This window comes from Bombus huntii, chromosome 1 (assembly GCF_024542735.1).
Source record: "Bombus huntii isolate Logan2020A chromosome 1, iyBomHunt1.1, whole genome shotgun sequence".
NCBI lineage: Eukaryota > Metazoa > Arthropoda > Insecta > Hymenoptera > Apidae > Bombus > Bombus huntii.
The window spans coordinates 12,168,092-12,181,895 of record NC_066238.1 but is presented as its reverse complement, the minus strand read 5'-3'; positions in this window follow the sequence as shown (position 1 = coordinate 12,181,895).

Here is a 13,804-nt window from a genome sequence, read left to right as displayed (position 1 = left end):
AAAAGTACAGAAACAGAAGCAGCAATACTTCCCGTACAATTTGCGTTCGACTATTAATCATCGGCTTGTTGTATCATGTTCTGCGTCGAAGCTCGACATAATTTGTAAACCGACGTGCTTTCGGGGCTTGAAACCAAACGAACCACCGTGTTACGTGAATCTGCCGAAGGGCCCAAGTCTCGTAGATCTCTTAAGATTCCTTAAAGGGCGCGCAATTATTCGCGTCATTACCGACATGAATATTCATCAGGACGCGGTGAAAAAGGCCGCAGGGAAAGTAATTACTAGCGATGGGATCAAGTTCAATATACACAGGACTGAAATAAAAAAAAAAAAAAATACGATGTATACCAACTCGGTTGAATCACTTTACCAACACGTAACATCAGTACGTACTTTACATTTTTCATCTATTTTAAATTCAAATGTGGTTAAAATTTTATTTCAAATCTATTACTATAAACGTCCAATGTAACGATAAATAAGTATTATTTTTACTTTTTCTGTACCATGCACGCCTACGTTGATAATTTATCGAAGTATGAATCTGGAAAATCAATTTGAATAGTATTAAATAGCATCTTTTTCACGGTAGAATGCACACCTTTAAGCAATTACGAAGTTTGAGTGCGCATCAATGATATCTACGAATTGATTGGAATGTTAATTGAAGCAACAGCTCGTGATACGCATGCAACGGGAATGTCGTGTATAATTAAACGATTTCGCGGGACAGTTCATAATACGTGGTATTTAGAACAGATATGCATCGCCATTTAAGATTCAGACATTCGCAAATTTGCATCGGCAAATTGTTTTTCGTTTTCACTGCTTGATCACTGCCAGGAGTCCACCGTCATCTATTTTCACGTATGCGTTCTTAATCAACTTGTATCGAATAGAAACTTGACAGAATGTTTCTCACACGATCTCTTAAAATAGAACGTAATCATCAATAACTAGATCACTTTCTTTGATATTGAGCAACCTTAATAACAATTAAAGATAAATATTCTTAAAAAATCCTCATCCTAGGGCCTTAAATATTAAATCAACAACTAAATTTAACATTATAGCACGATGTACTCGCAGCATAAATATCTATCGAGTTCAATAATTTTAACAATCCTTGCTCCTAAAGTTCAAAGTATTTCACCAACAATTAAATTTTACAACATTTTAACCCGACTCCATTCATACAATAAGATAATTCTTGTATTGTAAATGCTTTTGTTTAACGATCGAGTGTAATTTTTCAGCACATTTCGAGATACGTAACAAAAATCTTTGAAACTGTTATTATTTGGAACACCCTGTACATTGTCGGAGCGTTTCGAAAGAGGTCGAAGAAGCCTTAATACGACCATAATTACACTCCTCCTGGTTCACCCTCGGCGGAATATCTCCGAAGGCGATCGCTTTCAATCACTTTCGGTCGCCAATCCCGATCCCATCCTCCCGAAACCGCCCACACTCGGGACTATGCTCGGCAGCCTCTTCGTTCGTCGATAATAAACCGCGCTGAAGACTGGATCTCCACTCTACTTTCTCTCTCTTTCTCTCTTCCTGTTTCTCTCTGGACCAGAGAGATCTCGGACAGCAAGTAGAGGCTTGCAAGAGCGTAAACAGATGTATCTGGTCGAAGCGTATCAGGGCGAGCGACAAGTGATTCGCGAACACTCATAAATATGCGCGGACGATAAACGATCGGGCGCGCTGGCCTCGGTGCCGGGAGACGTTAATTACAATTAGACCGATAATCGCTGGTCCGCTCGTTTTCCAGGGCACCGGCCGTAAATTACCGATCTCCTGGTCCGCGACGTTTATAGGCGATGACCCTGGCCGCGAAATATCCAAATGAAACGCTCGTCTCTCAACGGAGGAGAGAGAGGACATAGGAGAGAACGCGGCTTCGATTAAACGCGCGTCCAGCGACGCTGCTTTCATCGACCGTAAACTAGAAAGCTGGCCGCGGACGTGTTATAGCGAAAGAAAAAAGCGGCATAATAAACGAAGGAAAAAGGATCAAAGAAAGATCGTACGGTGGAAGCAGTTATTTTTCCTGTATAAAAATAATCAAAATTCGATGGCAACGCGTGCGACGAGCGCGGGAGACCTCGCTTGTTCCCGAGTCGTTACAGAACGACTGGTTTTAGAATATTAGGTAGGGAAGTTCTTTTTGTTTAGCGGCGATTAGTTTTAAATATCTTGGATTCTGTAATTTAGATGCGCGGAAGGTATGAGGAGTTGTCGATTGTATACGACGTAGCTGTGGCCTCTTCTTTCGATTAATTGTTATGCGTTTGTGCGTATGCGCTTGGTATCTTGAGGCGAGGTTGTTGGTGGTCAGGGTGATTAGAGGAATCTTCCAATATGTTTCTGCTAGGCTACGACTTCAATTCCTTGTCTTTCGTAACATATTATATGCATGTAAAAGTAGAAATATACCTATAATTTAGTAAATATTATTTGTGGTTTTCTACTAAATGCAGAATGTAAATACATTCGCTAAATACAAAAAAAAGTAAGAATATCTACTATCCTAGTATATACGAAATGAAAATTGAAAATCCATGCCTCGACTAATAAGAGTTTAGACTTCGCTGTTTGGAGATACGTCTACGTATCAATTAATACGTCCATACCTGTAAATAAGTGATTTTGCGTAATACGTGGTGCGTTTATTGAATTAATACTTCTTTAATACAAAAATCTTTCAAAGCTGAATCATCACGACAAACTAATTATACCAAAATAAAGTTTTTTTTCTGCAATTCATACCATCCGATAGATTTCTTTATTGTAAACAATACCGATTTTGTCCTTCCAAAGTAACAAACATACTCGTCGTTCTTACATTCAACTCGCAAAGTGAGGAGCGAGCAGCAGTCGAGGAACCCGTGAATTGATTTATTCGAGCGTCGCATTCCCGGACACTATCTCACGACCTTAAAAGCGGCTAAACGATTCAATTTGTAGTAATTATAATGCAACCGGCTTGGACCACGACTGGCTGGCGTTTTTTCATTGGGTCCACTTAAGATGCGACGGCGTTTCACGTGTGGGCGTACGTAAATCGACCGAGCTCGCCTCGCCCCGACAATTTCGTGCTAATCTAAACGATATTGGACCGGGACGACATCAAGCATGATCCACCATGGAAATTTGGTCGTATATTATCGTCATGGCGGCTGCTTAAATCGCGCGTGACGATTAATTTAACTGAGTACTTAAATGTTTATGTACCAAGCTATCGTACGAGCAGAGAACGCTTTTATCTTAACTGGTAACCTTAATGAGGAGAGATTACGGCTTGGGAGAAACATTTTTTGCGGCGGAAGAAGGTGTTTGATGTTTTTTGACATTTGAAAGTTTCCTATTAATTTTCTAAATAGCCTTCGTATAGTTTGCTTCAGATTTTGTTAGACAGATTCGAAAGTTAGATATTTCTATCGTTGCGTTTCTAAATGAGCCGCTTAATTAATTTTATCTGATTTTATTATCGAAGTACGCGACTAGTATTTAGTATCTGAGAATTCAAACGATTGTTTTTGCAAATCCATTTTTCTGAACACGATTAAACAAGTAGAACTTTTACAAAAATTTCTATCATCCCTTAAATATCCACGTCTAAAAATATAAAGAATCACTGTACTTTTGCTGGCTTGTACATTTTTGTACATTTAAGTTTCCCATAAATACACAAACATCCACAGTCTACTAATAATTACGTAAAAAATTGTATAGCAATTTTAATTTCTTCCTTAAATTCCCGTTCATCCATACTCTTCCTTTTCTTTACGAAGCATTATATGTTCACCCCCATCGGGGAATCTTCTCGACAGGTGATGAAACGCGGCTTTTCAACGAACGAAAATAAAATCCCTTCCTCATTGCAGGCTGCGCTCGCGTGAAAGCGGCCTCTCCGACCACGCAGGTGGTCCGACGATAATAGTAACGATAATCCTTGTGCTCGTAACCCGTAAACCGTGAAATACTAAGCAGCCGTACTTGATTCGCCGGTCGATCGAATGCGTATCCGTTCGTTATTATCTGACGGTCATTACAACCCCTCCCTCCCACGCAGCTACCTCGAAACGAGCTGGAAAATGAACTGTGGAAAATATTGATAGACATTACTTATCCCATAAGCTTGCTTATACAGCCATTACAACCGAAGTTGTGAGAAAATATGCGCGACGATCCGCGTAAAAGGGAATCTTAATTTCACTGATCCTTATGTGTAATGAGTTACACGTTACAACAGCTTCCAACAACGTTGCAGTTTTGCCTTCGAATTCATGGTGGATAGTGAAATAATTAGCGAAGAAGCTAATTTTTATATAGCTATTTTGGTGAAATTGGATTTCAAGTTCTAGCTATTTCGATGAAGATTTTAGCTATTCCGGTGATGGTAGGCTTTGGATTTTACTCATTTCGATGATTTCAGCTATTTCGATGATAGCGTTTCTGTAGATGGTTCTTTGATTCATTCTCGAAGTTATAGCAGCTGAAGCTAAGACGAGGATGTTGACAGATAGCGGAGGGAGCAATAATAAAAAACGAACTTCAGATTAAAAAAGGTACGAGTAAAGTCTTGAAAAGTCATTTTTATTAAAATAAGATGCAACAAAATTACAGTGCATAGTTGTATACATCATTCTATGAGTAAATGGCTGAAGAAAGTTTAATTATTGCTCGGTAAGTTAAAAAATAAGTGTCACGACGATGTAGCTATATTTTTTATCTAAATAAAAATGGTCTTTTTATAAATTGTACGACCTTTTTATAGCTTTAGGTAAATTTAAAAGAGTAAAAAGGTCTTACAAGAAAAGTTCCATCCTGTGTACTTTTATCTATCAACTATAAATAGCTCTTATACAATAGAAAGCTATATTTCTTTTTGATTAAAAACTTATTATTAGACTATAGAGCTTCCCTGGAACTTCGATGCCCTTAATTCTCATTGCAGCTGAACTAAATCCACGGTGATGGCAACAAACAGGTCCACGATGGGCACTGGAGAAGTGTGTCGCCTGGTAAAAGAAGAGAATTTATACATCCGCGGACGTCATCGTCCACCCCCCATTTCCTTAGACTTGGCGAATTGTCGTAGATACAACTGAAAATAGCCTTCCCGGAATAGCGAAGAATTTAGACCACCAACGCGCGGCTCTCGTCTCAATTAACGCTTAAAGACTCGTCCACACGAAACCACCACCCACTACGCCTCTCGACACGCTGTGTTTGTTCGTAACAAGAGTCGCGCTTGTTATCTTATAAGAGCTTGAGTGACGATACCGATCTTGATTCATACGGCGCTGCGGAATAATGCTCGTTCGTAACCGCGAGTCGAGATCGAGGATGGTGGCCCGTAAATCACACTGCCACGCCGCTTTATCCTTTCCTGTTCTCCCAAATAGGCTAAAACGAATGTTTCACCGTTGTAATTATTGAAATTTGTCTTTAATTTCACAATGACGCTGTGAGATATTTTGTGGAATTTACGTAATAAAATTATAACTTGATCGTACAGGTCAATTTTGTTAAAATTTAATTACAAATGAAAATCCTTAAAGTTTCACGTTTACATTGAATAGAAAAGGAAAAACCCCTTTAACTATAGAAACGCGTGAAGAAGTTCATTTACATCTCCATTTACTTATCATAGACATAATTACATGATATCGGATAACGATACATAATTGATATATTTTTTAGAGAATATTCTGTATTATATCGTATATATCACTATGACATCGACCATCGATAAGAATCGTTATAAATTCTACTTGTATAAGCGTTTCTTTCCAATTTAGTTTCATCCTATTGATATTTATGATTCCAGCGTAATTTCAAGATTCGAAATTTGCAAAAGGTGAATATCATTTTTTGTATCATTTTTTAAGTATTCTCAATACGAAGAACATTCATTCCCATCACAGTCTCATACATATTTATAAAATAATTTATCGTTAAGCGTTGTTGATACACAGAATTCGATACGAAAGGTAAAATTTGGTAATTTTAGCAGATATCTCCGGAGTAGAATTTATAATTCTCATTAGACGATATTTTATGACACGGTATAACCAAGAAAGTGGGAAACGGGCCAAAGAGAAAATTCGAAGCATGTACACGCACCGAGAGTAACTGAGACAAGTTACACAGGAGACATCATCTTACTGGAAGCTGTAAGCACACCAGGTGGTTCACCTGGTCGGTGTCTCGAGTACGGAAACACGCGTAATCTGCGAAAATCTAGGCATGGTCGCGTCCCGACTGACAAATCTGCCCGCGGAGTTGCCTGAGTTTCGCAGCAAAGTGGGGTCAATTGGAGACGCGGACCTCGACCGCCTCGCTCCCACACTCTGCAGAAATTTATTCTGTGACTCTAATCGAGGCCGACCGCTGTTTGCCGCGATGAACTGCCAGAGATTCGCAGGAAACCTCCTTCGCCTTCTCCTCTGTCACCTTTCTCGCCCAAATACGAGAATTCCCTCATGTTGGATACGAGGAAGATTATTTAAACTACTTCATGTAACTTGTAGCAGGAGACATGTTTTGTACGCGGAACTTGAGTTTTAGGATCGTTAGGATATCAGATTATGAATTCATACGAATACGTGTGAACTTCAAAATGTTAAGGCGTAATATCCACTCGTTTATAAGTAATATGTTATCCATTGTTTTCTACAGCTATACTTCAATTTCTCCAAGACGTGTTTATATCTCTATCGAGTGCTCTGATTCACCGTCACATTAAATTTTATGTACTTCGTAGAAGTATCATCGAAATCAATAAAAATCTGTCCTTGGTAGATCTAAATATAAAATAGAGTGATTGGAATAATGTACCTACTTATATACTTAATGACGTTTAATTACAATTTTTTAATTATATCTAATATTATTTCCGCTGTAGATGTACAGCCAAAGAAAATCCTTCATAAATTCTGCAAAATGAATATCATTTATAATCTTTCTAATCAATCATTTGATTTTGTCGAGGAAATTGAAAGTGGTCGACTAGCGAGAGACTATATTATTACACATATTCTAATAGAACATTCGTACGATATTTCTGTCTACTAAAAATAAAATCTGTACAAACAAACACATACTAATTTTATCTCGTTGGGCAACAAGACGAAGCGCAGTACAAACAGTGTTACATTCTTGCGAAGTCGCCGTTGCCGTTTAACGCGACAAATAAAGAAGCAAGTTTTACAACCAATTGTTACGTGTACGTTATGTTTAGCGATCAGCTTGAAATTTTATTATCGTAATATGGCTGTAGTATTCCAACGATCTCGCGCCGTGACTTCGTGCTGCAAAGCCAATCTAAGAGGACTCTTATAAAAAATGCTCGACACCCACATCAAACAGACAAAGTCAGTTGCCTTCCACGATAAGCAACGACCAACCAATTACGCGTTGCGTGGTCAATTTTCTCTCGCGGATCACGCGAGACATCCGACCGGTTGTAAATCAAGCATCGATCCGCCAACGCTGCCAGCCACCGGTTTGACCCGTTACGCAATCGATAGCAACCGACGATTTCTTGCGTCATTTTAACACGGCAGGATAATGGAAAATTGATATATCCAAGTGAAATTTATGGCGAATTGCGTAAATTAGATGCATTAGAGCGTAGATGAATCGATCAGCATGTAGCTACTGTATTTGTAACAAGAAATAGACGAGTTAATAGAAACGAATAGGTCGTCTATTATCACAGTTGAAAAGCTCGGTGGAGAAGTGGTACGAGACAAAGACTTTGATTTGAGAAAACTGTGGGTGACTTCACTTTAATAGTTGAGTGACGGGTGGTCGGACGTGGAGCTGGATTGTTGCTGACCTACATTGAATTTGCTTGCTCGGCCGTTAGGAAAAAAACTGTGGCAGATTTTCATCTTTACCTTGTGATTATTTATTTATCACTTTTTTATACCATTATAGTGTTTAGAAAATAAAAATATTCAATATAAAGAGATTGAGGAAGATTTCGAACATAGATTCAATATATGAAATGACGAAAAAATAAGAAAAATTCTATATGCTTCCAAACGTTACATAAAATATAAAAAAAAAAACGTGAAATTTCGTAACAAAATCTTCTAGATAAATACGAAAGTTAGATATCTATCTTATTTAGGAAAAGTGCACTCGTATTAATTTTCAACCGAGGCTCACAAACGTTTGTTGAAGAAAAATCTTCAGATAATTATTTCTCACATATAACGATCATTCGTCGATTTTTGTGAGAATGCAATTGAGACGAATTTGAATACAAATGTTTGAAGTTGAGACTGTGTTTCAAAATTCACGAACCTGTTAATTTTACAGGCTACCGCGGGATTCGTGGTCGAAGACACAGACAGGCCACTCTTACCTGTCGAGCTTGGATCTCGAAGAGCCGCTTTGCCGCGTATGACGCGCGTATGACGCGTACGTGGGAGAGCTGCCCACGCGCACTATTCTTGGAGTTAATACTCCTTATGCCCAGCGAATACGAAATATGCCTTTGTTGACCTGCCAGCGCGGTGCTTGTTCTCTTGAGGCGCTGTTCACACCGAGAACACTGTTTCGTTGTCACGATCCTCTTAATAATTTACGATGATGTTTTTTTAACGATTGTCCGAGATATTTACAACTCCTTGTCTTTTAATATTGAATTACACTTGTGGCGTGAATTAAGGGGGCAAATGAAATGAAGATAGATTACGCGTGTTTAATCTTAACTCCAACTTGAATTCCACGCTATAACACTGCTTTATTACGCATATTTCATATTATTGAATATGAATTGTATGTAATATTTTAATACTTTACTTTCGACACAACGTAAATCATACTACATACCACCTTACAGAAACCAAGTTGATTAACTTCGTCAAAAATTAATTATCTTATTTCTGAATTAATTAATCGCATACATCGACATTAAAATAAACAAATTTGCAGGAAATGGATTCGATCAATTTGACTCCTCAGATCGTATATAATATGAAAAATATCGTAAAGTAAAAGCTTAAAGATGATTAATGGTTTTTTCTGTATTAAGACCGTGGAAATAATGAAATTAAATTAACAAGCGCGTCGATAATGCACATGATCGTACGTCTTTGGAAATTCGGGAGTTATTTCCCACGTGTTTTATATACCTTGACCGATCGAAGGGAGCATTAAATCTTTTCTCCATATCAGTCACCTTAATCACAAATGTAAATGTTCCCGCATCGGGATGGATAAAAACAAGATGTTACTACGAAATCGTCCGGGAGAAATCTTCATCATTATATCAATCGTCTTCTCGAAAAACATTTAAGTGTGTATATCAGAAAAAAGAAGACGATGGATCACTGGAGCTGAACGTAAAATAAATTTATTACCTTCAGTATCGCGTAGCCCGTTCTGATTTATCTGACAAAATAAACCACGAGAAGGTAGGCGATGTACGCTCGTTTTCGTTTCTCCTGTATACGATATCGTCGTGATTCCGCGACTCGAAACGAACCGTAGGCCCCTTCGAATGACTGATCACCGATACGTAATCACGCGAATCTGCACCCTACAGACATTCTGTAGTGTTCCAAAAATCGTACCAACCGATATTTCTCGGGCCAGTTACGAAAGAACGAATACAGAGAAAGAACCGTTTGGTGCATAAAGATTACGGAACCAGCGTTGTCATTGGAGTAGTCCGCCCAAAAGTTATAATACGAATTATATCTACAGGCGAATGTCCACCCGTGGATATTCAATGTTTTGCTACCATCGTGTAGTTGCATTTGCGTTCACAACTGCAGACATAGTCAAAGTTACACTTGCGCATGCAAATGCAGTTTCGTTTACATCTGCAGTTACAGTTATATAAGCGATCGATGCTAATATGAAAAGATATTAATACGTCACATCGTGGATTGATGAGAAGGGATTGAGGAAAAGAAATACGTCAGGTTATTGAGATTTGTTCGCAATAGTAATATTAAATTACAATTAATTAGCAAAATTACTAAATTCAATCGTTTAGCAATCAAAGCAATTTTTCACAGTTTAGTTAACAATTATTTAAATCGTAATATTATTATTGTTTAATGGCATAATTTTATCAAATAAGAAGGACATAGTTCGCTTTTAGAATTAATTTCTACAGCTATTTAAAAAGTGGTCATTTTTTAAATGTCTTCGTTCTTCTGACAAATCGACGATACGGAATCAAGCCAATCCCGTAAATTACATATAACGTAAAAGAGAAAAAAGCAGAATCTCAATGGGAATGCGTGAATTCTAATGCAATTGATTGGTTGTTATGCTCGATTAGCAGCAAGTATTTGAACGCAAAGCGAAGATACGAAGATGCTCGATGACGGGAGTCTTTTGTCGCACGAAAGCACAAAGATCCAGCGACGACGTTCTTCCTACCGGCTCGAGAGGAACAAAACGTACGAACAACAGATAAAAAAACTGTTAACGGCCGAGTTATAAATTATTAATGCGGGTATTATCCGCGTAGTCCGACTGGAAAGCTTTTATGGGCAGCACACAAGACACGGCTATCGTCTTCGTCGTTATTGTACTCTTCGGCATCGACTTTGGATAAGGTTTAACTGCCCGTGTATATGTGTCTGTATAGGACGATCCTTGGAACGCCACTTGGAATTCAATGATTCGATGACAGCAGCTTTTTCATCTCCACGGTCCTCCGATTATTAAAAATATTTCATCGCTATTGTAATCGTGCTTCTCCCAATGCTAACTCAAATTCCGTCAAAAAGACTTAAAAATATGAAGCTACGTGGATAAATCAGTATGATTATATTTATATTCTTTAAACAATTTTCGCATCATTCCTCGAAATGTATAGGTACGATGGAAAAAATTCCTTTTTTATCAATTATTGTTTACAACAGAGTCAGACATTTTTGGATGTTCCCATGAAAAAGGCAAACTATTAAAATTAGGACCACTTTTTTTTATCTAAATCAAATACAATTATCATTTAGTTAGTTAATATCTTGTAACGATATTACATTATTATTATTATTTATTTTATTACTTATTTTTCTTATTATTATTACTTATTTTTCGATATTACATTATCATGCACATATATATACATGTAACAGCTAGTATGAAAATACTAGACTTCGGTTGATCTAGATACGAACTTGTATTGTATACCCGAACAAGTTATTCATAGTGATATAATGAAAATAAATACTTAGTACAGAATTACATGTATTCCTATTCCCATAAAAATCACCATTAATTTTACAGAACGAATCTGTATATCTTTAGTAATTGTACTATTATTTGCAATCAAATTAAATAATATTATTATCGCAGTATTAATCAATATACTCAAAGGATAAATGTAAATCATTGAAACATCTAGTCATGGATCTAGTCATCCAACTGTGTTTCTAGTGGTCCGGTAAAAATGACGCGGCCTGTACAACCGAACACATTGTGCTCGTGGCCCCGGCATGGTACGTCAGCCATTAACGCTTTTTGCTGGCGGCCGTGCGTGTGTCATTGACGCTGCTTTTATTGGCCAAGCGCATAACTTCCTTTAGCGTCCCTCGTTTATGAGCGAGTAATTGCACGACGATTTCGGTGCCAGTGTGTACACCGAAGCTCTAGTTGGGCCCGCGAGGCGGGGGAGGGTTCGAAATGTGGAGCATCGATAATGGCCGCACGGACTACCTTGATTACCGTAATAACGCCGCAAAAAGATTAGGTGCCGTTCCGAACCGAGTCGCTACGACCGCGACCGCGCAATTTTCATGACCGCCTAAAATTCCACGATGATTGCCGCGCCGGATACGCGGAATTGAACCTTGCCGAGAAAGATGTCTCCTGACGCGGAACCAAACGCCTCTGGGGGTGGCCTCCATTGGAAATTGTACCATTAATTCTGCCGAGATCACGCGGCGAACATAATGCTACGAACGAAACGTGTTTAGAATGGATAATAGCGAATAGACCCTGAGGATAACTAACAGAAATAAAATTTATTTATATAAGTAGTATTAAATAACTTCATTTCTTACAAATTCTTCAATTTTATTATCCGGAAAACCAATGTTGCATTCTCAAAAAATAGATGAATACTTCCAAGTTCATTCATCGCGTGGGAATAACATAAATAATAGTAAATTCCAAGGAAAATAAAAAGAATATTTCAGTTGAAAAAAGGCTACAAATATTCTAATAAAAAGATAAAATCCTTTCTCTTTCCTCAAGTACCGCGACGAAAAAACAAGAGTTTGTCCCTTGGATTTTCAATGTGACTACGACTTTGGGCAGTTTGAAATTTTCCATGACTTATTTGAATGTCAAAATCCTCATTAAAGAATCATTATACCCGCGCGATTCTTATATTTCATTATTATTTTTCCTTCGTAAATTTTTATTCGATTTTAAACGAAGCTATTAAATTTGACGCCGTTGAGTAAATACGACGACTGGCTTCAGAATTCAATCTGGCGGTGAGAATACACTTTCACTGTGGCTATCGATGATTATGCGCGACAGTGGTCGATGCATTGCGAAGTGATTTATTTCGTGCGTGACAGGGAGATAAATTAGCGGCGTAATTCGCTCTTCTTCTAATTACGCTAACGTAAACATTCTCAGTCGTATTTCATAACTCGATTCGTTTTCTTGGATACCGTGATGAAAACGCGACGCGCGAACCTCGACAGTGAATAGCCACGGTATCGACCACTGCCTTCGGCAGTTACACGGCTACTGTCGTGTTAGGCATAATTAAAGAATGATTAAGACGTGCGGTACGCGTGTTACCGCTCGTACGTTCGCCAGTTTGATTCCAACCACTACCGTTCGAAGGTTTACTCACTTTCGACACACTATAATTTAATCAAATTCAATATTCTAATTTATTACTATATAATAACGTTGTATGTAAGGAGGTTTGCAAATAATTTTATTCTTTATGAACATTGTAAATACGGCGGCGATCGTAAACTGGATAAGAGACAGTAATTAAGATTGTACTGGTAAAATTAAATGGTCCGACGAGAAAAATTATACAGGCTGTTACAAAACAATGACTGACATTTTACATCGAGCGAAGAAAAACTAACACGAGACGAAGAAAATAATAAAGCTTCGGTTTATTTCAATTTTAAAATGACAGGTAGGATATTTTAACTAAGACAGGCAAGTTTCTTATTTGATTTTCTATCGTAGCTTGCTGAAAGGGTAGAGTAGCCAAGAAAAGTGTCATGCATTAATAAAAAAAGATAGCTACAATGTCACTCTGTGTTTTGCAAAACCCACGTGTAAAACATTCCAAACACTTGGTAGAGTCCCAATAAAATTATGCAACAATGTGACGTACGTCAGGAGAAAGTCGGTTTTGCAACGTTCGTTTTCAGGGCGTTTGTCCTGCAGCTGCACCCCTTCCTTCTCATTTATGATTTAAGCCCGCAGCACGTGCACCCGCTTCTTCTTCTTTCCACTCCCTTTTCCTCTTCCCTGGGGAGCGATCACGACGAAGGATAACACGGCGAGAATTTATAGATACGCGGTTACGACTAAAGCCTAACAAACAGTGAGTCTCGGTACGCTTTCCGCGTCTCGTTTACGATTATCCGCGATATGTTTGTATCGTAAGTAGGAAGCGCAGTTTTATAAATACATATACCATCGTTCAGAGTGGCAAATATTGTTCGTTGTAAATCGACGAACGTATTTCCGTGCTTTATTAAAAAATTAACACAAATTGCAGTTTATTGGAAATCGAAGTCGAATCTTGAAATCGAATCTGACT